Raw genomic sequence first — 21,386 nt, forward strand, 5'->3', positions numbered from 1 at the left:
CTCTCCCTAGCGGAGCTAGTGGAAGACGCTCAGCAGCCTTAGCATAGGAATCTGTAGGTACACACATTCCTGGACGGCGACTTTGAATCCAGGCCAAGAAAAGAGAGGTACACCAATATTGGGATTCTGTATTTTTGGGGTCTAATTGGTGAGTATAGAACAAAGGAGTGGAGAGGAAGGCAAAATAACCTAAGTAATAGAAAATCCAGCCATAGACTGCAGTGGAAATTAATGGCACGAGAAGCCTTGGGGGCAAAGGTAAGGGGTCGCAGTTGAATGCCACCCGAACTCATCCAGATGCCGCTGCGTTCAAGCTCTCCCAGCACCCGCGGCCGAAGTAAATAACAATTCTCTTAATGCGAAGGCAGCGAGGAGAGGGCACTGCGAACTGCAGACTTTTCTTCTAAGGATGAAGAGGACATTATAAAACTGCACACTACCTCCCTAATGGCCCATTCGTCCTAGCTCTGTCTAGTGAAGTAGAGAGCAGAAAAAAACATCTAGCTCTATCAAGTTGAAAACATTTTCACTTTCACCTTAAACTGGTGAAGCAAACGGGTTTTCCCTTTACGAACATCGCTCTTGTTTTTCCATTTAGTCTTTGGGAACGTAGCCTCAATCTTAACCGCGTATGATCGTTTCCACTGCACCTGTGCGGGAGAGACAAGCGCATACCCCCGTGGCGTCGGATCTCTAAATTATCTAATCTGGCGGCTGCGTACGACTCAGGGAAAGCCCTGGCCGCGAGCTTTTTCACCAGGCTTGAGCTCAGCAGCCGGGCCCGCAGTGTTGCCGCCAGTGGGGAGGCAGGGAGGCTGTCGGCGCGCCGGAGCCAGGCGGGAAAGGGACTACAGCCGCCCGCCGTTGTAGCGCAGGAAGAGGGCGGTGCCAACACACACTTCGCAACTCTGCACGTTCTTCGTGTCTTGGAGGAGAGTAGAGCCTCCGTGTGAAGCTCCGTCCGCACCTGACGAAGAGGAGGGCGTCTTGCGCCACTCCAGCGACTCTGCGATGTTAAGACGCAGACCCGCTGCTGCGCCTGCCTTTGTCGGCGCGGGCGGGCAGCCGCCGCTCGGAGCAAGGTGGGGCTGCGGGGAGGGAGAGCCGTGGGGCAGATCCCTGGCCAGGGTCCTCTAGAAAGCCTGCTCTGCGCCCAAACGCGCCGCTCGGTCCGTGGGCCACTTCGGACCCGACGCTGCCGGTGAATTCACGCGCTCCGGGACGCGCGGGGACCTTTGACGAGGTTTTTGAACTGGGGGTCGTCCCCTGTAACCTGGCCGCGTTACCTCCCCAGGTGAGCCGGACTCGCGGGTGGGTTCGGCAGCCGGCGATGTGGCAAAAAGGCAACCTCGCCCTATTTCTAGGGGCTTGGAGATGAAGAGCGGCTGAGTGTCCCCGTCTACCCCAACCCGGGTATTACCCTCTTTTCCGTCTTCTAGAAGGGGAAAACCATGCTGTTTTGAATTCAACATATTTAGATTCTGAAAATCGACGGCCCTTCCCTTCTTTCCTAGGAAGGCCTGCCCCATAGGCACAACCTCCGGAGAAACGGGCGGCGCGTGAGTTCCCTGGAGCCGCCTCCTGGGCATCCAGGCTCCTGTCGCACGGCTGGTGCGGCGCCCACTGGGCGTGGGGACTGGGCCCGAGGCTCCCGGGACCGGGTCGTGGTTAACGCCGAGGCCAAGCCCTTCGAAGAACTCTGAGTTCTCTGCCTGACGTTTTGTCCCTCAGGAAGTGTCCCTTCCCGACTTTTGAGGGTGTCTTGTTCTTTGACGGGGTGGCCCTGTGGGGGAGGAAGGAGAAGTGTTCCTCCACTGCTGTTCTGTGGAGCGGGACCTGGCTTTGTTCGGCCTCCCTGCTCTCGGGTTGTGCCTGTACTCCGGCTCGCACGCCTGACTGCTGGCCCTGGCCGCTGCTCGGGCCCCGCGCAGGCACACGCGACAAGGCGAAGCCCCGACGCCCAGCGGGCGCTTGGGCCCAGCACACCCGCGCACAGCCCAGGAAACGGGAAAGGCCACTGTCTGCTTCCCTTTCGCAGATTCTATCCGCTGGCACGCGAAGGTCACACGGGCTCTCAATGCTAATTTGGAATGGGAAGCACCACGAAGGGTTGAGGTAGCCTGGTGGCCCTGACTGCGCAGGGTGCGGACAGTGAGCCCGTATCCAGCTTCGCTGCCACGCGCCTAGCAGCCCCAGCCCGGCCCAAGGAGGGGGCAGGCCGCCTGGGTCGGCTTCCGTGGCCTGGGGGTAAGCTCTGATTCACCCCAAGGTGAGGTCCCCGGGGATGCCCAGATTCGGGCCGGGAAACGCACCGGGAGAGAACCACCAAGCGCTCTTGGTTATGAACCAGAGCTTATAACTGTGGCCGCAACTAGACCTAGGGGAGGCCTGAGCGCCGAAGCCTCCGTTTCCTCCACCGGAATTCGTGAACTATTAAACATGGGCCCTAGCGGGGCCCACGCCCTGTCTTCCTTTGCTGACAAGGCTCCGCGGGGTAGTGGGCGGGAGACAAGGGTCTCAGAACAGAGGGGCTGGCCCGGCGCGGCGGGCCAGGAACTCCCGGGCGTGTGTGTGCAGTGGTGCGGGGTGGGGGTGGAGGTGAGGCCTCCTTTAGTTCCCGGGATCTGGGAATCCCGGCTTCTCGATCTCATCCGGCGCGGAGATCTTAAGGGTCGGTGGACCAGTTAGTGTGTACTGCCTCACCCCTCCGCCTCCAGCTTTCGAGGCTCCGCTTCAGAGCTCCAAAGGAAAACTTCTGCGACTTCAAGAACGTCCTGCGCATTCACATGGGGTCGCTTCCTGGCTGGTTGAGGAGAGTGAAAGTTCTAGTGCCTAAGCCTCCTTTTCTCTTGCCCATTTTTCTCACTCTTCAACCACAGATAAAGAAACAGTACATCGTTGAAAAAAAGTAGTGAATTATCTACCAGTGAGGTAGAGGAAATTAACAGTCCCAAGACTGCCCCCAGGTGATGGTTTTCAGGAATAACATTTCTGGGCAATCTCAGGTCGCTTTATTTCTCTTCAGAGCTAATTTCATCTGTGATAGAAAAGTTATTGAATCCAAAGGCTATGTTAATCCCCCCAAAAGGAAAAAATGGCCCCAGAAACCTCCTGCCCACAGACACTGAGAATTTTTTCAATTTGTCTTTCTAGCCTTACATTTGATAACTGCACTTCCAAAAATCAAACGCTCTCCTCCCCAAAAGGCAGACATGCTCCCACCCATCCCCTTTTCTTCTTCTTTTCCTTCTTTCTAGTTTCCTCTTTCTGAAACAATAGCGCGGGCTGCTGGAGTCAGTCTGATGATATAATCCTTAAGGCATTCACGGGCAGACCAAGGGCCAAGCTATCAAAGGGTTCAGCTATTTCTTCTTTTTAAAAGCTGTTTACTATTCAGGAAATTTGGTAATTATTATTTTTTTCTTCTCCATGTAGTGGTATTACCCTCTTCCTTTTGATATTAGATCCTTTATGGGCCCCTAGCTTCATGCTCTAGAGAAAGGAGAAAGATGAAGGGACTGAATTCTGCAGCAGAATGCAATTTTCCTTAATGTCATCATTGCTGCTGAAGACCAGCTGAGGGCTTCCAAAAGAACGGGAACCCCCAGAGCAGTCAGACAGTCCTCATGTTTCCAGGGGCAGAAGAGAGTGCTAATACTGTTTATTCTTTTACACCACAAACTTGTTTTTGTTTTTGTTTTTTTTGCATGTCACTCCACCAAAATACTTTCAGTGCTTTTGTACTAGGATTGAAAATGCACACCAGAAGGGGAAAGAGAAGATTAAAATCATATTTTAAAAAAGTATTTGTTTAGAATGCCACGCTGAATTTGGTGTGGGAGGGTTACTAATCAATACTAATATCCTTGGAATATTACATGTTTACCATGGTTTTTCTTGAGTTCAGTATAGTGCCTTGCTTATAACAGGCAGCATGCAACAAATAATTGTTGGTTGAATGTTTGAGAAATGTAAAGCAAAGGAGCACAAACAGGATTGGCAATTTAACTCCATTTAGTTAAAAAATGACAAGTTTCTTGCACTAATGTGTGTCCTACAAAGCAAGATCATTTCTGCTAAATCGTGAGGCACTATGTTTAATCAGTTTAAATTTTGTCTCCCCCACTGAACTGTAACATGAGATCAGAGACTCAATGTTAATACTTTCATTATATACAACATCTTGCATATTGCTGGGTACATTGATTAATCATCTTAGAGTATGGTGAAGGGGAAGATTCAGCTTAAGATGGAACATGTTAAGTGGAAGTTAATGTGCAGGTATCCCCTTGGATAGTGCCAAGTATCCCTGTAGATGGGTAATAGTGGTCCAGGGGTAGGAAAATTTTTGTTCAGACTCCTCCTTTGATTGGGTCATATCTCTTCCTGCCCACATTCTCTCCAGAACTACCGCTTTTCCCTCCTGATCTTACCTTATTAGGATATGAATGCACAGAAAAGGGGATGAGTTGAGCTGCACTGTCATAAGCTGTGATGACTGGTTAGCGGTCAGTTCGTGTGGATACTAATGAGATCATCACAGAGGTTCTATCCACTGGGGCACTAGTTTGGCCTTATTCCAAGCACATCCATGACATCCTTTCCTATAAATGTATTCTGCTTGGCCAGAGAGAATCAGGAAAGAGACAACCTTAATATATCTTCACAGAAGGTTATATTTTTTGGAAAAGGAATGCCAATCAATTGGATTTTCCCATAGGAGCCAAGGCATCATGTAGGCTTATGTGCCTGTGCCAGACTGTGTAATAAGACATAGAATATGTTTTCAAGGAGCATTCTATTTTCTCCTCTTTTTTGTTTTTCATTGAAAATTTCCCCATCACAAACATAGGCACTGGAGATCAAGTTATGGCTTTCCAACTAGAATGACTTCTGCGTTCTTGAATTGCCATCTAAGTAGCACCTTGCACCTAGGATGTAAAGCATAATATGGAATGCTGGCCTTCTTAGTAATGACTATTTCACCTTTTGATTATTTATTACATTTCTGCTTTAGCATGTTAAAAACCCCCTATAGCTGAATTGAATGTTGACTAAATTAGAAGGCACACAATGCTGGGTTTGATCCAAAATCCACAAAATCAGAAGTATTTTCTATCTCAGCCATACACGTTACCTATAATGGTGAATAGCAACTGTAACTAGGCAGGGCTCTTTCTTTTGATCAGGTAAGAAATTTTAAAGAATTAAAGGATTGAAATTGTGTAGAGAGTAATGGGGCTGATGTATCTTTTAAAACCCCGGAATTTATAACAAATGAGAGTTGTTCCTCTAAGAAATTACCCTGGGATTCTATATCTTATATAAATGATTGCTCAAAACATTTCTGGAATGCCTCTTTTGGAAATGACTTGAGGGATTCTGCATCATCACTTACTTCAATGCTCTTTTCTTCTTGCTGGCTAATGTGGGTGCGCTCTGGGAAATCAAAGCTGCTCATGCTGAGGAATTAACTCTAAAAGCTGGGAGTATCCAGAGCAGAATAGTATCTTTGCCTAGAAAAATGGTGTCATTTTAGTGGTATTACTGAGATGGAACACACAGCAAGCAAAATGGTGGCCTAAAGCAACTGTGGGCCAGTGGTTGCAGACCTTGGGAACAAAGCTGCCAAAGGAAATCACAGCAGATTCCTAGAGGGATTGTGTCTACCTGGGCAGCCCCAGATATTCCGGGTTTCCTTACTTGAGAGAGAGCTTGTTCTAGGACAGCAGCCCTATCTGGAAGTTTCTGAGATATTCTAAGGAAGTTCTCAAGAAGAATTAGACTAGCTGTAAGTCCCTTCCTTACTCATCTTCCCTCTCAAATACAACAACAACAACAAAAACCAAAAATGAATGTGTTTGACTAGAATTCAGACTAGTAGGGCTAAACAGTGGAATTATGAAAGTTTACTGATGACATAAATGATGAAAGAGCATTTGTAGTTTAAGAAATTACAGCCACATGGCCAACCACAGGTTTCTGAATGCCCCCAACATAATCTTCTAAAGTGCTGACCACGGAAAAACTCCGCACTCACGACTCAGCTCAGGCCTGCTACCTAGCTGGTGCTGGAATTGTGGGGAATCTTGTGCTCCAGCCTACACACAATACTGGCAGCTGGAGGTAGAGAAATTGTCCTCTTTGCTCCTTATTGATACTTCCAGGTTGTTATCCCTTTCTTCTCCCTAATTTCCCTGCTGCCCCAGGTTTTGGAAATGATGCTATCAGTCTACAGACTCCCAAGACCACTCCCCCTCATTTCTTGAAGATTTTATTCCTGGATCATTATCATTGTCTCTAGTGCTTCTCCCAGCATAGTTTTTGTGGTTTCACGTTGAAGTAAATGATCTTATACTACCGTAGACTCTTGACCTTCTCTCTTCCAGAGATTATGTTTTCCACTCTATATCAACAGTCATTCCTTGGGCCATATCTTAATCTTTGTCATTACCAAGAGTTGAACCCCCATAATCTTAATTTCAAGCTCTGACCAACATTGCCTCTCTTTCCAGTTCACTCCCTCAATTTGTTGACACCACCAGGACCTTCAATCAACTGATTTTTATCATCGTTCAACATCTCCACACCCCTCACATCCTCACTTCCCGCCTTGCCCTGTGTGAATGCCATGACCCTTACTCACACCCTGGCATCTGGCACATGTATTCAGGTCGTTTACCTCTTTGTCTGTTGTTTCAATCACCTGGCGAAGCCCAGCTCTAGGTTAAATCCAATTCTATCTACATTCTGTCTCCACCTACACCCACACAATGGAATGTGGTTGGAACAAAACAATCAACTGAGCTGACTGCTCTCATTGTAAATTCATGTTCCTTAGCATCAAGAGAGCCCTTAAATGCTGCCTGGCAGTTCTACTACATTTCCCTCTTCCCTAGATGACTATTTCACACCTCCTACTCCTCTCTCCTTAAACTTCCAACACATCCTCCCTCATCCCAGTCCTCTGCTGAGGACCTTGATTCCTATTTCACTGATAAAATTGAAGCAACAAGAGAACTTCTTCATGCTTTTTTTTTTTTAACCACATGTAAAAATCCATCTGCTTCTGTGTCTTTATATTCCTTCTCTCTTCTCTGGTCTCCCATCCAAATCCTGTCTACATGTGAACAGGTTGGATCCCATTCCTTCATACTTACTCAAGGACATTGCTCCAGTAATTGTCCTTTCTAACATCTCAATCATCAAAGTCACCCTCTCTACTGGATCATTCCCATCCAAATATGCAATTATTTTTCTCATTCTAAAAAGTAACTGCTATGGTTTGGATATGGTTTCTCCCCTCCTAAACTCATGTTGAAATTTAATTGCCAATGTAATGGTGTTGGGAGTTGGGGCCTTTAAGACGTGATTAAGTATTTAAGGCAGATTAATGTCTTTCTTGAAAGACAAAAGTGGTTTTTTTTTTCTTTTCTTTTTTTTTTTTGGAATGGATTAGTTTTTGCAGGAATGGATTAGCTCCTGAGAGAGAAGAGTGGGTTGTTATAAAGTGAGGTGACCTCTATTGCTTTGTCCTTTTTTCCGCAAGCCCATTTCCTCTTCCATTTCTCCACCATGTTTTGACACGACATGAATGAGGCCCTCACCAAAAGCTGCCAAATGCAGCTACCCCATCATGAACTTCCCAGCTTCTAGAACTATGAGCTACATAAACCTATTTTATTTATTAATTACCCTGTCTTGGGTATTCTGTTATAGCAACAAAAAATGGACTAAGACAGTAACAAAACCCTCTTTTGATTCCAAATCACTGTCATACTATTGCATTTTTCTGCTTCCTTTTACAGCAATAGTCCTTGAAAGGGTTGTCAAGAACATTGTCTCCAATTTTTCTCTTTCCATTCCTTTTTAAATATATTCAGGTAGACTTTTGACCCCACTATCCACCCAAACTGCTTTAATCAAGGTCACCAGTGACCCACACGTTGCTAAATCCAGTGATCCTTTTTCAGTCCTCACTGTACTTGACATAGACTAGTCTTTTTCCTGAAGATAGCTTTTCTACTTGGCTTTCAGGGCAATCAAAACTCTACCCTGCTTTTCCTTTTGTCATCTTGTGCTTCTTTCCTCAGGCTCTTTGCTGCATAGTTTCTCATTTCTCTCTACCTCTAAACAGGATCAGTCTTTGCACATCCTCTTTTCCCTGTCCATGCTCACTCATTTAGAGATTTCATCAAGACTCCTGACTGTAAATGCTATCTACATATTAATGACTTTGAAATTCATTAATTAATTAGCCTGGACCTCTCTCTGACTTCTACTTTTATTTATTTTTTATTTATCTTATTATATTTTAAGACAGGCTCTCACTCTTGCCCGGGCTGGAGTGCAGAGGCACAATCATGGCTCACTGCAGCCTCAACCTCCCAGGCTCAATTGATCCTCCCACCTAGGCCGCCTGAGTAGCTAGACCTACAGGCATGTGCCACCATGCCTGGCTACTTTATTTTTTTATTTTATTTTTTGTAGAGATGGGGGTCTCACTATGTTGCTCAGGCTGGTCTCAAACTCCAGGGTTCAAGAAAGTTTCCTTCCTTGGCTTCACAAAGCACTGGCATTACAGATGTGAGCCACCATGCCTGGCCAACTTCTACTTTCAGGTAGACAAGTGATCAATTAACATCTCCAAATGCCCAAAACCAAACTCCTAACCCTTCCATATCTGTTGCTCCTACAGTCTTTCCCATCTCAGTAAATGGAAAGTCTATTCTTTTAACTTCTCATGTCAAAAAGCTTTAAATTATCATTGACTTCTTTTTTTCTCTCAAATATCACAACCAATCTATCAGCAAATATTGTCAGCTCTACCTTAAAAGGTATCCCAAATCTTACCATGCCTTACCACTTCTATCTCTATTATTCTACTCCAAGCCTTCCCTTTTGCATGGTCAATCAAAATAGCCACCTAATTGGTCTTCCCACATCCATCTCTGACCCCTGTAGTCTATTTCTTAACATAATAGCCAACATGAACCTTTTATAACTTAAACCTACAATGGCTCCCCAGTCCTACTTCCCTAGAGTAAAAGCCAAAATCCTTACCATGGCCTGTAAAGCCTTGACCCCCATCAACATTCTGACCTCATCTACCACTTTCCCTCTCATTTACCTGACTCTAGCCACATTGGTCTCCTTGCTGCTCTTTAAACAAGTCAAGCATCCTTCTGCTTCAAGACCTTTGCATTTGATGTTCCCTCTGCCTGGACTGGTTTTCCCTCACGTATCACATTGCTTTCTTTCTCACTTCATTCAGTCTTCTGCTTAAATGAAACCATCCTTTGAAACTCTATTAAAACAAGCACCCTGTATTAGTTTGCTAGGGCTGCCATAACGAAATACCACAGACTAGTGGCTTAAACAGAAATTTATTTTCTCACAGTCGTGGAGGCTAGAATGCTGAGATTAAGGTCTGGCAGGTTTCACTTCTTCTGAGGCCGCTTTTCTTGGCTTTGTGGATGGCCACCCTCTTGCCATGTCCTCACATGGTCTTTTCTCCTGGTGTTTGCCTGTGTGTCCTAATCCCGTCTGCTTATAAATCAAATTGGGTTAGGATATGCCCTAATGGCCTCATTTTAACTTAATTATCTCTTTAAGGGGCCCATCTTCCAAAAGAGTCACATTCTGACATCCTGGGGACTAGGATCTCAACATGTAAATTTGGGGAAAACACAATTCAGTTCATAATGCTCCTTCTCCATTTTCTTTCTATTTCTACATAGCACTCATCACCTGGCAACCTGCCTTTCCTTGCTGGTTTATGGTCTGTATCTCTCCACTACAATGTCAATTCAAAGAGGGCAGGGATTTTTGTCTTTTTTGTTCACTGCTGTACACCCAGTGACTAGAAAATTGCATGGCATATAATAAGCACTGAATAAATATTTGTAAAATGATCTAATGGATTTACATACTTACCTGTCCCGTGAAGCCATGTGAATTTGCAACCTCTAACCTCTCTCTTATCAGGGTTGTTTTCCATCAGTAAGCATTAATTTAGCATTTGCTCTGTGCTCAGCGTTGTGATTCATATAGGAGTAATTTGCAAAAACAAAAACACACATAAAAGCCCTCAATCTTTTTGCAACAATTTGTATTCCAAGACACTTACAAATAAGAACACATAAGAGTTTTTAAAAAGGATAGTAATTTATGGTACAAATTTCAACTGCAAAAAAACATATAAGTTGGTAACAAAGTACTCAGGGAAAACTTGTCTTTAAAATGGGGACAGTAATTCTTATGTATTATAGGGGTTTGTGAAGATGAAATATCGTTATAGTTTACCAAACACTTCTTCATATTAGGAAAATATTTGTAAGTTATAAGAAGAAAGACAGAGAGACCTGTGGGAGCCACATAAGCCCTCCTGTGGAAGGTTCCTGAGGCTCAAGAAGGAGTTAACTTGTCTGACAATGTCCAGGGGCCTGTTGGGCCCGGCCAGTCAATAAAAGCAGATCACAGACGTAATTCTTGTAACATGAGTCCTTGCTGGGTGCAACAGTGGGGCATGCTGAAGCCTTACAGAGGAGCCCCTCTCTAACCTGCCCACACAGTTCAATTTGCTCTTAATAAAAATGCAATAAAAACCTCATTTGCCTCCAGACTGTTGAATACTTTTGATTCCAAATTATTTGGAATAGAAATCCTGACTCACAGTATTTTTGGAAAGAAGATGGATGAAGAATTCTTAAAAGAAAAAAGAAGGGAGAAAAAGAGATAAAGTGGCTGTATCTTACCAAACTGATAGTAAAGACACTGCAAGATTTAAAAAAATGTATGGGCCAAAGCTAAAATAATTTTTAGCAGCTATGCAGAAAGACTTTTGTGTTTCTAACAGCAGGTGGGGAAATTCAACCCTTTTTTTAAAGAGTCACATAATTTGGGGGAAGTAGGGCAATGCTAACTGCCATGTCTTCATTATGACAAAGAACCTATTATAGATTCACTGAAGTCCCAAGTTTGGCTAGACTTTGAATTTGCTAATTCTTCTGCATCATGTTAGCACTGTCCAAAGTATTTGGCTCCTATGCCAAAGACATTAGATTAGTTTGCTGTGTATAGTAATAATAATATTTTATTTAGGTTTTAGATTATCTTCAGATTTCAATTATCTCGGTTGTCTCTTGTTAGTAAGAATAATGGCAAACTGCCTTTAATCTCAAATCATAATTATTTTCTTTTATGAGTTGCATCCATTGTCTCCCTTATCTTCTCTACCTTTATTATCTATCTAATCTGAAGTGTGCACAGGTTTTATACAAAACACATTAGGTACAAGAGTCTTTATTCTCACACAGTCTACTTGCCAGCCCACAACGAATACCACATTGGTCTAGTCTGGTCTAGACTAGTGTTCTGAACACTGAAGATTATAATAAGAGGTGGTGACAGCAAAGGTGGTAGTTTCCTTCTACGATATTGATGTCAGACATTTTCAGAAATAATTTGAACATTCCTAACTCATGCTTATTGGAATTTTATGACTTTCTCACTCATAAATCTAATCCATGCTCAACTGTTTTTATTTCTAGGCCATATAACCCTTTACAGGGTAATAAGTACTGTAATTTTACTACCCACTGTGAAAAATAACACCCCATTCTTGGTTTCAGTAAATCCTCATCGATTCTAAGATTCTAATATTGGTGATCTAATCTCTGTTCACCCTATCTACCAATGTAACTTAAATTATTTCCCCTTTTAGGATTTGCATAGACCCAAATGGCCTAAAATTTTAGGCTGTTTATAAATAATCACATATAAAAACTAAAACAATCTAGGCTAAATTGTTGTGAATTAATCTGACGAAAAAGGGAAGCAGGAAACAGCAGAAAGTCAAGACAATAATTTTGTTTTCATAACATTATTTCTCTGTACTTCTCTCTCCAATGTAAACTCCTTCAGGATAGAAGGTGGTTTTTATTCATTTTTAGCTCTGCCCTCAACCACCTCCTGCTCCTGACCCACTTCACCCCAGCACAGTGATTCTCAAACATCTGTACATCTAGATCACCTGAAGGGTTTATTAAAATTGATTACAGAGCCCTATTCCTGGAGCTTCTCATTCAGTAGGTGTGGGGTGGAGTCTGTGGATATGCGTATCTGATGAGTTCCCAGGAGACTCTGATGCTGCTTGTCTGAGAACCATACCTGGAGAACTACTCGCTGCCTCAGCATATAGAAGGCTTTCACAAAATGTTGGTTGCATTGAATTGAAGCAACCTACTTGAAGGGAAGACATTAGACAAAGAGTCTAGTAAGATCAGTATATTAGTTGGGGTAGTACCTAAAGTACTGGAACCCAGAGATCCCAAGACAAAATAGCTTAAATATGATAAAAGTGATTTATCACACAACAGTCCAGAGGTAGGTGAGTAGTCCAGGGTAGAAAGGTAGCTGTGCGTGCTGAGTCCGGAAACCCAGGCTGAGGGGTTGACTCTGTCCATCTTTCCTTTGTGGTTTCCAGCAATGGGTCAAACATGCTGTTTCAGGATGTGTGGGCAAAGAGGAACACTTTGCTTTAAAAAAAGAAGTGACTTTGAAATTGCACAAATCACTTTTGCTCATATCCCATTGGCTAGAACTAATTTACAGGCCCATACCTTGCTGTAGGGGTAGGGTGGGAAATTTAGTCTCTACCTTGGGCTATGTGCACTGCTAAAATTCAGAGTGAGGGTTCCATTACTAAAAAATGATATGGACAGGACACAGTGAAATACTGGATAGAAGAGGATGATCTCCATGCAAAGGCCCCAGCCTCAAGCCTGGATCCTGGGGCCCTGAATGAGAATAGGCATTCCTGTTTTTATGCCCCAAAAGTTGCCTTTTGGCCTGCCATGCCTCCTGTCCTGCACCCATATAAGCCGTGAATCCTAGGCTCCAGGGAAAGACCAGCAAGCCAGCAGACCAGATGATGGACGGTGGAACAACGTGGCAGAGAAAAAGAGATGAGGAGGAACATCTGAATGCCAAGAGAAGTTTGGCTGGGGGCAGTCAGAAAGGAGTCCAGCTGCTGGGTGGCCCAACTCCAGAGGAAGATCACCTTCCCATTCCATCCCCTTCTTCCAGCTCCCCATCCATCTCACTGCCACCTCCACCACTCAATAAAATCTTGCATTCATCCTCAAGCTTGCGTGTGACCTGATTCTTCCAGGACACTGGGAAAGAGCTCGGGATAAAGAAGGCTGTCACACTGGCCCTCTGCCTTTGCAAAAAGGCAGAGGGTCCACTGAGCTGATTAACACTCAAGCTGTCTGCAATGGCAAAGCTGAAAGAACTTTGTAGCACTGGGGTTGCAGGTACCCACCTCTAGATACTACTGTGGGGCCAGACCCAAAAGCACTCTCCCTGGGCCCTGCACGTGCCCATCTGTATGCTCCCCCTCTGGCTAGGGATTTGAGCAGTGAGGTGACCGAACAGGTGAGCCACAACCCTGTCACACATCCTGCGAGAGGTATCAGGGGACTCTCCCACTTCAAAAGGAGGAAAAAGAGACTGGATACTGGCGGATAGTTGGCAGTCTCTGTCACAAAAACTTTATGGCAAATATACGTGTACAGTGACAAAAATCTGAGCAATAGATACAATTAGGGTTCTCTATGTATTTGTACATATTTTGGGGGGGAATAAAGTGAGATAGGGAAGCAATTATGCTTAATACAGATGTTGTTAATTTGGTATTAATATGGATCTAAATGCAAGACCCTTTCATTTATATCAACATGTCAATACGCCAGTGTATCAAAGGAGCATGAGAATGTCCTGTACTCACTAGAGGAGCATGGAGGAACACATGGTTTGGTGAATATGAAGTTGTAGGTGTGAGAAATGCATGGAAGTCCAGAATGGAAGCCTCGATAGTAGCTGGGGCAGAAAGAACAATGGGACTGACAGTGGGTAAGAGTGAGACACACGGTGGTAGTTGTTGCAGAATAGTGGGAGGAGAGGAAGAGCACAAGAGACACTCAGTTACAATATAAGCGTGTGGTGTTAGACATCAAGGGAGACCATGGAAGAGAGTAATGTAACCTAAATGGGAGGCAGGGAAAAGCTTGACAGGAACATTTTACACGTTACAAACAGCAACAACAGCATGGGCGGGAGTTCTGAAGCACCAAGCTAGAAGAGTGCCAAAGTTGAAAAGGGCTCAGGAAGGGGTTTGTTTCTTTAGCAAAAAGCAGAAAAAGCAATAGATAAGAGAAATGACAGCAGTAGCTGAATTGGACATCAACCGCAATACAGGGAAGGGGGAAGAGATGAATTCAGGATGCCCCAGAGGCAAAAGCAAATGACCATTATGCATAAATGTGGATGCACACTAATCACTAGGGAATTCTTTGTCTTTGTGCTGAGTTAGAGGAGCTTTAAAGATGACTAGAAAACAGCAAGTAGAAGGGGGAGGACCCAAGATGGCCGAATAGGAACAGCTCCGGTCTACAGCTCCCAGCGTCAGCGACGCAGAAGACGGGTGATTTCTGCATTTCCATCTGAGGTACCGGGTTCATCTCACTAGGGAGTGCCAGACAGCAGGCGCAGGTCAGTGGGTGCGCGCCCCGTGCGCAAGCCGAAGCAGGGCGAGGCATTGCCTCATTCGGGAAGCGCAAGGGGTCAGGGAGTTCCCTTTCCTAGTCAAAGAAAGTGGTGACAGACGGCACCTGGAAAATCGGGTCACTCCCACCCGAATACTGCGATTTTCCGACGGGCTTAAAAAACGGCGCACCAGATTATATCCCGCACATGGCCCACCAGTCTCACTGATTGCTAGCACAGCAGTCTGAGATCAAACTGCAAGGCGGCAGCGAGGCTGGGGGAGGGGCGCCCACCATTGCCCAGGCTTGCTTAGGTAAACAAAGCAGCCTGGAAGCTCAAACTGGGTGAAGCCCACCACAGCTCAAGGAGGCCTGCCTGCCTCTGTAGGCTCCACCTCTGGGGGCAGGGCACAGACAAACAAAAAGACAGCAGTAACCTCTGCAGACTTAAATGTCCCTGTCTGACAGCTTTGAAGAGAGCAGTGGTTCTCCCAGCACGCAGCTGGAGATCTGAGAACGGGCAGACTGCCTCCTCAAGTGGGTCCCTAACCCCTGACCCCCGAGTAGCCTAACTGGGAGGCATCCCCCAGCAGGGGCAGACTGACACCTCACACGGCTGGGTACTCCAAAAGACCTGCAGCTGAGGGTCCTGTCTGTTAGAAGGAAAACTAAAAAATGGAAAGGACATCCACACCAAAACCCCATCTGTACATCACCATCATCAAAGACCAAAAGTAGATAAAACCACAAAGATGGGGAAAAAACAGAGCAGAAAAACTGGAAACTCTAAAAAGCAGAGCGCCTCTCCTCCTCCAAAGGAACGCAGTTCCTCACCAGCAACGGAACAAAGCTGGACGGAGAATGACTTTGACGAGCTGAGAGAAGAAGGCTTCAGACGATCAAATTACTCCGAGCTATGGGAGGACATTCAAACCAAAGGCAAAGAAGTTGAAAAATTTGACAAAAATTTAGAAGAATGTATAACTAGAATAACCAATACAGAGAAGTGCTTAAAGGAGCAGATGGAGCTGAAAACCAAGGCTCGAGAACTACGTGAAGAATGCAGAAGCCTCAGGAGCCGATGTGATCAACTGGAAGAAAGGGTATCAGCGATGGAAGATGAAATGAATGAAATGAAGTGAGAAGGGAAGTTTAGAGAAAAAAGAATAGAAAGAAACGAGCAAAGCCTCCAAGAAATATGGGACTATGTGAAAAGACCAAATCTACGTCTGATTGGTGTACCTGAAAGTGACGGGGAGAATGGAACCAAGTTGGAAAACACTCTGCAGGATGTTATCCAGGAGAACTTCCCCAATCTAGCAAGGCAGGCCAACATTCAGATTCAGGAAATACAGAGAACGCCACAAAGATACTCCTTGAGAAGAGCAACACCAAGACACACATTTGTCAGATTCACCAAAGTTGAAATGAAGGAAAAAATGTTAAGGGCAGCCAGAGAGAAAGGTCGGGTTACCCTCAAAGGGAAGCCCATCAGACTAACAGCAGATCTCTCGGCAGAAACTCTACAAGCCAGAAGAGAGTGGGGGGCCAATATTCAACATTCCTAAAGAAAAGAATTTTCAAACCAGAATTTCATATCCAGCCAAACTAAGCTTCACAAGTGAAGGAGAAATAAAATACTTTACAGACAAGCAAATGCTAAGAGAGTTTGTCACCACCAGCCCTGCCCTAAAAGAGCTCCTGAAGGAAGTGCTAAACATGGAAAGGAACAACCGGTACCAGCCACTGCAAAATCATGCCAAAATGTAAAGACCATCGAGACTAGGAAGAAACTGCATCAACTAACGAGCAAAATAACCAGCTAACATCATAATGACAGGATCAAATTCATATATAACAATATTAACTTTAAATGTAAATGGACTAAATGCTCCAATTAAAAGACACAGACTGGCAAATTGGATAAAGAGCCAAGACCCATCAGTGTGCTGTATTCAGGAAACCCATCTCACAGGCAGAGACACACATAGGCTCAAAATAAAAGGATGAAGATCTACCAAGCAAATGGAAAACAAAAAGGCAGGGGTTGCAATCCTAGTCTCTGATAAAACAGACTTTAAACCAACAAAGATCAAAAGAGACAAAGAAGGGCATTACTTAATGGTAAAGGGATCAATTCAACAAGAAGACCTAACTATCCTAAATACATATGCACCCAATACAGGAGCACCCAGATTCATAAAGCAAGTCCTGAGTGACCTACAAAGAGACTTAGACTCCCACACAATAATAATGGGAGACATTAACACCCCACTGTCAACATTAGACAGATCAACGAGACAGAGAGTCAACAAGGATACCCAGGAATTGAACTCAGCTCTGCACCAAGTGGACCTAATAGACATCTACAGAACTGTCCACCCCAAATCAACAGAATATACATTTTTTTCAGCACCACACCACACCTATTCCAAAATTGACCACATGCTTGGAAGTAAAGCTCTCCTCAGCAAATGTAAAAAAAACAGAAATTATAACAAACTATCTCTCAGACCACAGTGCAATCAAACTAGAACTCAGGATTAAGAATCTCACTCAAAACCGCTCAACTACATGGAAACTGAACAACCTGCTCCTGAATGACTACTGGGTACATAACGAAATGAAGGCAGAAATAAAGATGTTCTTTGAAACCAATGAGAACAAAGACACAACATACCAGAATCTCTGGGACACATTCAAAGCAGTGTGTAGAGGGAAATTTATAGCACTAAATGCCCACAAAAGAAAGCAGGAAAGATCCAAAATTGACACCCTAACATCACAATTAAAAGAACTAGAAAAGCAAGAGCAAACACATTCAAAAGCTAGCAGAAGGCAAGAAATAACTAAAATCAGAGCAGAACTGAAGGAAATAGAGACACAAAAAACCCTTCAAAAAATTAACGAATCCAGGAGCTGGTTTTTTGAAAGGATCAACAAAATTGATAGACCGCAAGCAAGACTAATAAAGAAAAAAAGAGAGAAGAATCAAATAGACGCAATAAAAAATGATAAAGGGGATATCACCACCGATCCCACAGAAATACAAACTACCATCAGAGAATACTACAAACACCTCTACGCAAATAAACTAGAAAATCTAGAAGAAATGGATAAATTCCTCGACACATACACTCTCCCAAGACTAAACCAGGAAGAAGCTGAATCTCTGAATAGACTAATAACAGGAGCTGAAATTGTGGCAATAATCAATAGCTTACCAATGAAAAAGAGTCCAGGACCAGATGGATTCACAGCCGAATTCTACCAGAGGTACAAGGAGGAACTGGTACCATTCCTTCTGAAACTATTCCAATCAATAGAAAAAGAGGGAATCCTCCCTAACTCCTTTTATGAGGCCAGCATCATCCTGATACCAAAGCCGGGCTGAGACACAACCAAAAAAGAGAATTTTAGACCAATATGCTTGATGAACATCGATGCAAATATCCTCAATAAAATACTGGCAAACCGAATCCAGCAGCACATCAAAAAGCTTATCCACCATGATCAAGTGGGCTTCATCCCGGGGATGCAAGGCTGGTTCAATATACGCAAATCAATAAATGTAATCCAGCATATAAACAGAACCAAAGACAAAAAACACATGATTATCTCAATAGATGCAGAAAAGGCCTTTGACAAAATTCAACAACCCTTCATGCTAAAAACTCTCAATAAATTAGGTATTGATGGGATGTATCTCAAAATAATAAGAGCTATCTATGACAAACCCACAGCCAATATCATACTGAATGGGCAAAAAGTGGAAGCATTCCCTTTGAAAACTGGCACAAGACAGGGATGTCCTCTCTCACCACTCCTATTCAACATAGTGTTGGAAGTTCTGGCCAGGGCAATTAGGCAGGAGAAGGAAATAAAGGGTATTCAATTAGGAAAAGAGGAAGTCAAATTGTCCCTGTTTGCAGACAACATGATTGTATATCTAGAAAACCCCATTGTCTCAGCCCAAAATCTCCTTAAGCTGATAAGCAACTTAAGCAAAGTCTCAGGATACAAAATCAATGTACAAAAATCACAAGCATTCTTATACACCAACAACAGACAAACAGAGAGCCAAATCATGAGTGAACTCCCATTCACAATTGCTTCAAAGAGAATAAAATACCTAGGAATCCAACTTCCAAGGGATGTGAAGGACCTCTTCAAGGAGAACTGCCAACCACTGCTCAGTGAAATAAAAGAGGACACAAACAAATGGAAGAACATTCCATGCTCATGGGTAGGAAGAATCAATATTGTGAAAATGGCCATACTGCCCAAGGTAATTTACAGATTCAATGCCATCCCCATCAAGCTACCAATGACTTTCTTCACAGAATTGGAAAAAACTACTTTAAAGTTCGTATGGAACCAAAAAAGAGCCCACATTGCCAAGTCAATCCTAAGCCAACAGAACAAGGCTGGAGGCATCACACTACCTGACTTCAAACTATACTACAAGGCTACAGTAACCAAAACAGCATGTTACTGGTACCAAAACAGAGATATAGATCAATGGAACAGAATAGAGCCCTCAGAAATAACGCCGCATATCTACAACTATCTGATCATTGACAAACCTGAGAAAAACAAGCAATGGGGAAAGGATTCCCTATTTAATAAATGGTGCTGGGAAAACTGCCTAGCTATATGTAGAAAGCTGAAACTGGATCCCTTCCTTACACCTTATACAAAAATCATTTCAAGATGGATTAAAGACTTAAACGTTAGACCTAAAACCATAAAAGCCCTAGAAGAAAACCTAGGCATTACCATTCAGGACATGGGCAAGGACTTCATGTCTAAAACACCAAAAGCAATGGTAACAAAAGCCAGAATTGACAAATGGGATCTAATTAAACTAAAGAGCTTCTGCACAGCAAAAGAAACTACCATCAGAGTGAACAGGCAACCTACAAAATGAGAGAAAATTTTTGCAACCTACTCATCTGACAAAGGGCTAATATCCAGAATCTACAATGAACTCAAACAAATTTACAAGAAAAAAACAAACAACCCCATCAAAAAGTGGGCAAAGGACATGAACAGACACTTCTCAAAAGAAGACATTTATGCAGCCAAAAACCACATGAAAAATGCTTACCATCACTGGCCATCAGAGAAATGCAAATCAAAACCACAATGAGATACCATTTCACACCAGTTAGAATGGCAATCATTAAAAAGTCAGGAAACAACAGGTGCTGGAGAGGATGTGGAGAAATAGGAACACTTTTACACTGTTGGTGGGACTGTAAACTAGTTCAACCACTGTGGAAGTCAGTGTGGCGATTCCTCAGGGATCTAGAACTAGAAATACCATTTGACCCAGCCATCCCATTACTGGGTATATACCCAAAGGACTATAAATCATACTGCTATAAAGACACATGCACACGTATGTTTATTGCGGCATTATTCACAATAGCAAAGACTTGGAACCAACCCAAATGTCCAACAATGATAGACTGGATTAAGAAAATTTGGCACATATACACCATGGAATACTATGCAGCCATAAAAAATGATGAGTTCATGTCCTTTGTAGGGACATGGATGAAATTGGAAATCATCATTCTCAGTAAACTATCGCAAGAACAAAAAACCAAACACCACATATTCTCACTCATAGGTGGGAATTGAACAATGAGAACACAGGGACACAGGAAGGGGAATATCACACTCTGGGGACTGTGGTGGGGTTGGGGGAGGGGGGAGGGATAGCATTGGGAGATATACCTAATGCTAGATGTCGAGTTAGTGGGTGCAGCCCACCAGCATGGCACATGTATACATATGTAACTAACCTGCACATTGTGCACATGTACCCTAAAACTTAAAGTATAATAATAATAATGAAAAAGAAAACAGCAAGTAGAAAAGGAAGGCACAGAAAAAATGAAAGAATAATAATTCACTGAGGAATCAGCAACCCCAGAAATTCTATTTGTTAATTTTTCTATAAGGGGCCCAGGAGAGGAAACTATAATAAAATAATATTGTGGCCTTCATCGTCATGAGTCCTCACCTCCTCCTTCAGTGCAGGAACTTTCTTCTGGAATATTGCTGAGGAACAACACCTTTCCTGCTCACTGGCCGTCTGGTTCATGGTGGGAACACTTCTCTCCCCAGGTCTGGTTCCCACACTCATGTCTGAATAAGCCACGCAGTCTCTCATTAAAACAAAAAAAAATCGTTACAGAAGCCTCTTTTTGGGGGAGGCTACTGCAAACTCAGGGAACTTGCTGAACAACCTATTTATTGGAACTGACAATTTTTCGCAATGGGTTTCCCTACAGGACAGTCTGCTGTGGGGAGATCTGGTGGTAAAGGCCAAGCACGTAGCACTTCTTCAGCACTGCATTTACAGATAGGAAATGGGACATGGCTTTCTTCCCAGGAAGAGCCTGTATGTTTATATTACTCCCACAAAGGGATATCTGTAAAACCAGATCATTTTATCCTAGAGTCATATAAAGTTATATCATTTGATTTTCAGAAACACTTAGAAGAAAAGGACGACTGTAGGCCTGCTTTGCTATGTGCATAGGTGGGTAGAAGTGAGGAGGGCATATTATAAAATGAATTTGCATTCCACTGAGCCAACATGGTTATATCAAATATTAAATATTTTATTTATTCAAGGACTACTAAGTGATTGTGACATCTAGAGGCCACATTCCCAATAATTAAGAGCAAATGCCACAGCTAATGCACAGGAGAGGGACAAGACTCAGAAGACTTTGGTTATAATTCCTATTCGACCTCTCACTGGCTTTCCATGTCCATCTCTACATAGACAAGGAGCCTGAGGGTAGAGACTGTGTCTAA

General features: G+C 43.6%; 1 protein-coding gene across 4 annotated transcripts in view; it reads right to left on the bottom strand.

Moving 5' to 3' along the window:
• Positions 1-1,204: 1,204 nt before the first annotated feature.
• The window catches only part of WARS2 (tryptophanyl tRNA synthetase 2, mitochondrial), a 133,782-nt gene continuing 113,600 nt past the window's right edge, over positions 1,205-21,386 (bottom strand). Inside the window, exons 8-11 of one of the 4 annotated variants that reach the window (XR_010152728.1) lie at positions 20,584-20,726; positions 9,937-10,026; positions 5,399-5,516; positions 1,205-4,931 (exon numbers count right to left, since the gene is read on the bottom strand). The gene's annotated coding sequence lies outside the window, so the exon portion shown is untranslated. Of the gene's footprint in view, positions 4,932-5,398; positions 5,517-9,936; positions 10,027-10,096; positions 12,504-17,232; positions 20,727-21,386 lie in introns of those variants that run through there. The other 3 variants (XR_010152730.1, XR_010152727.1, XM_063798063.1) reach the window with 3 other exon arrangements.

This window comes from Pan troglodytes, chromosome 1, assembly GCF_028858775.2.
Source record: "Pan troglodytes isolate AG18354 chromosome 1, NHGRI_mPanTro3-v2.0_pri, whole genome shotgun sequence".
NCBI lineage: Eukaryota > Metazoa > Chordata > Mammalia > Primates > Hominidae > Pan > Pan troglodytes.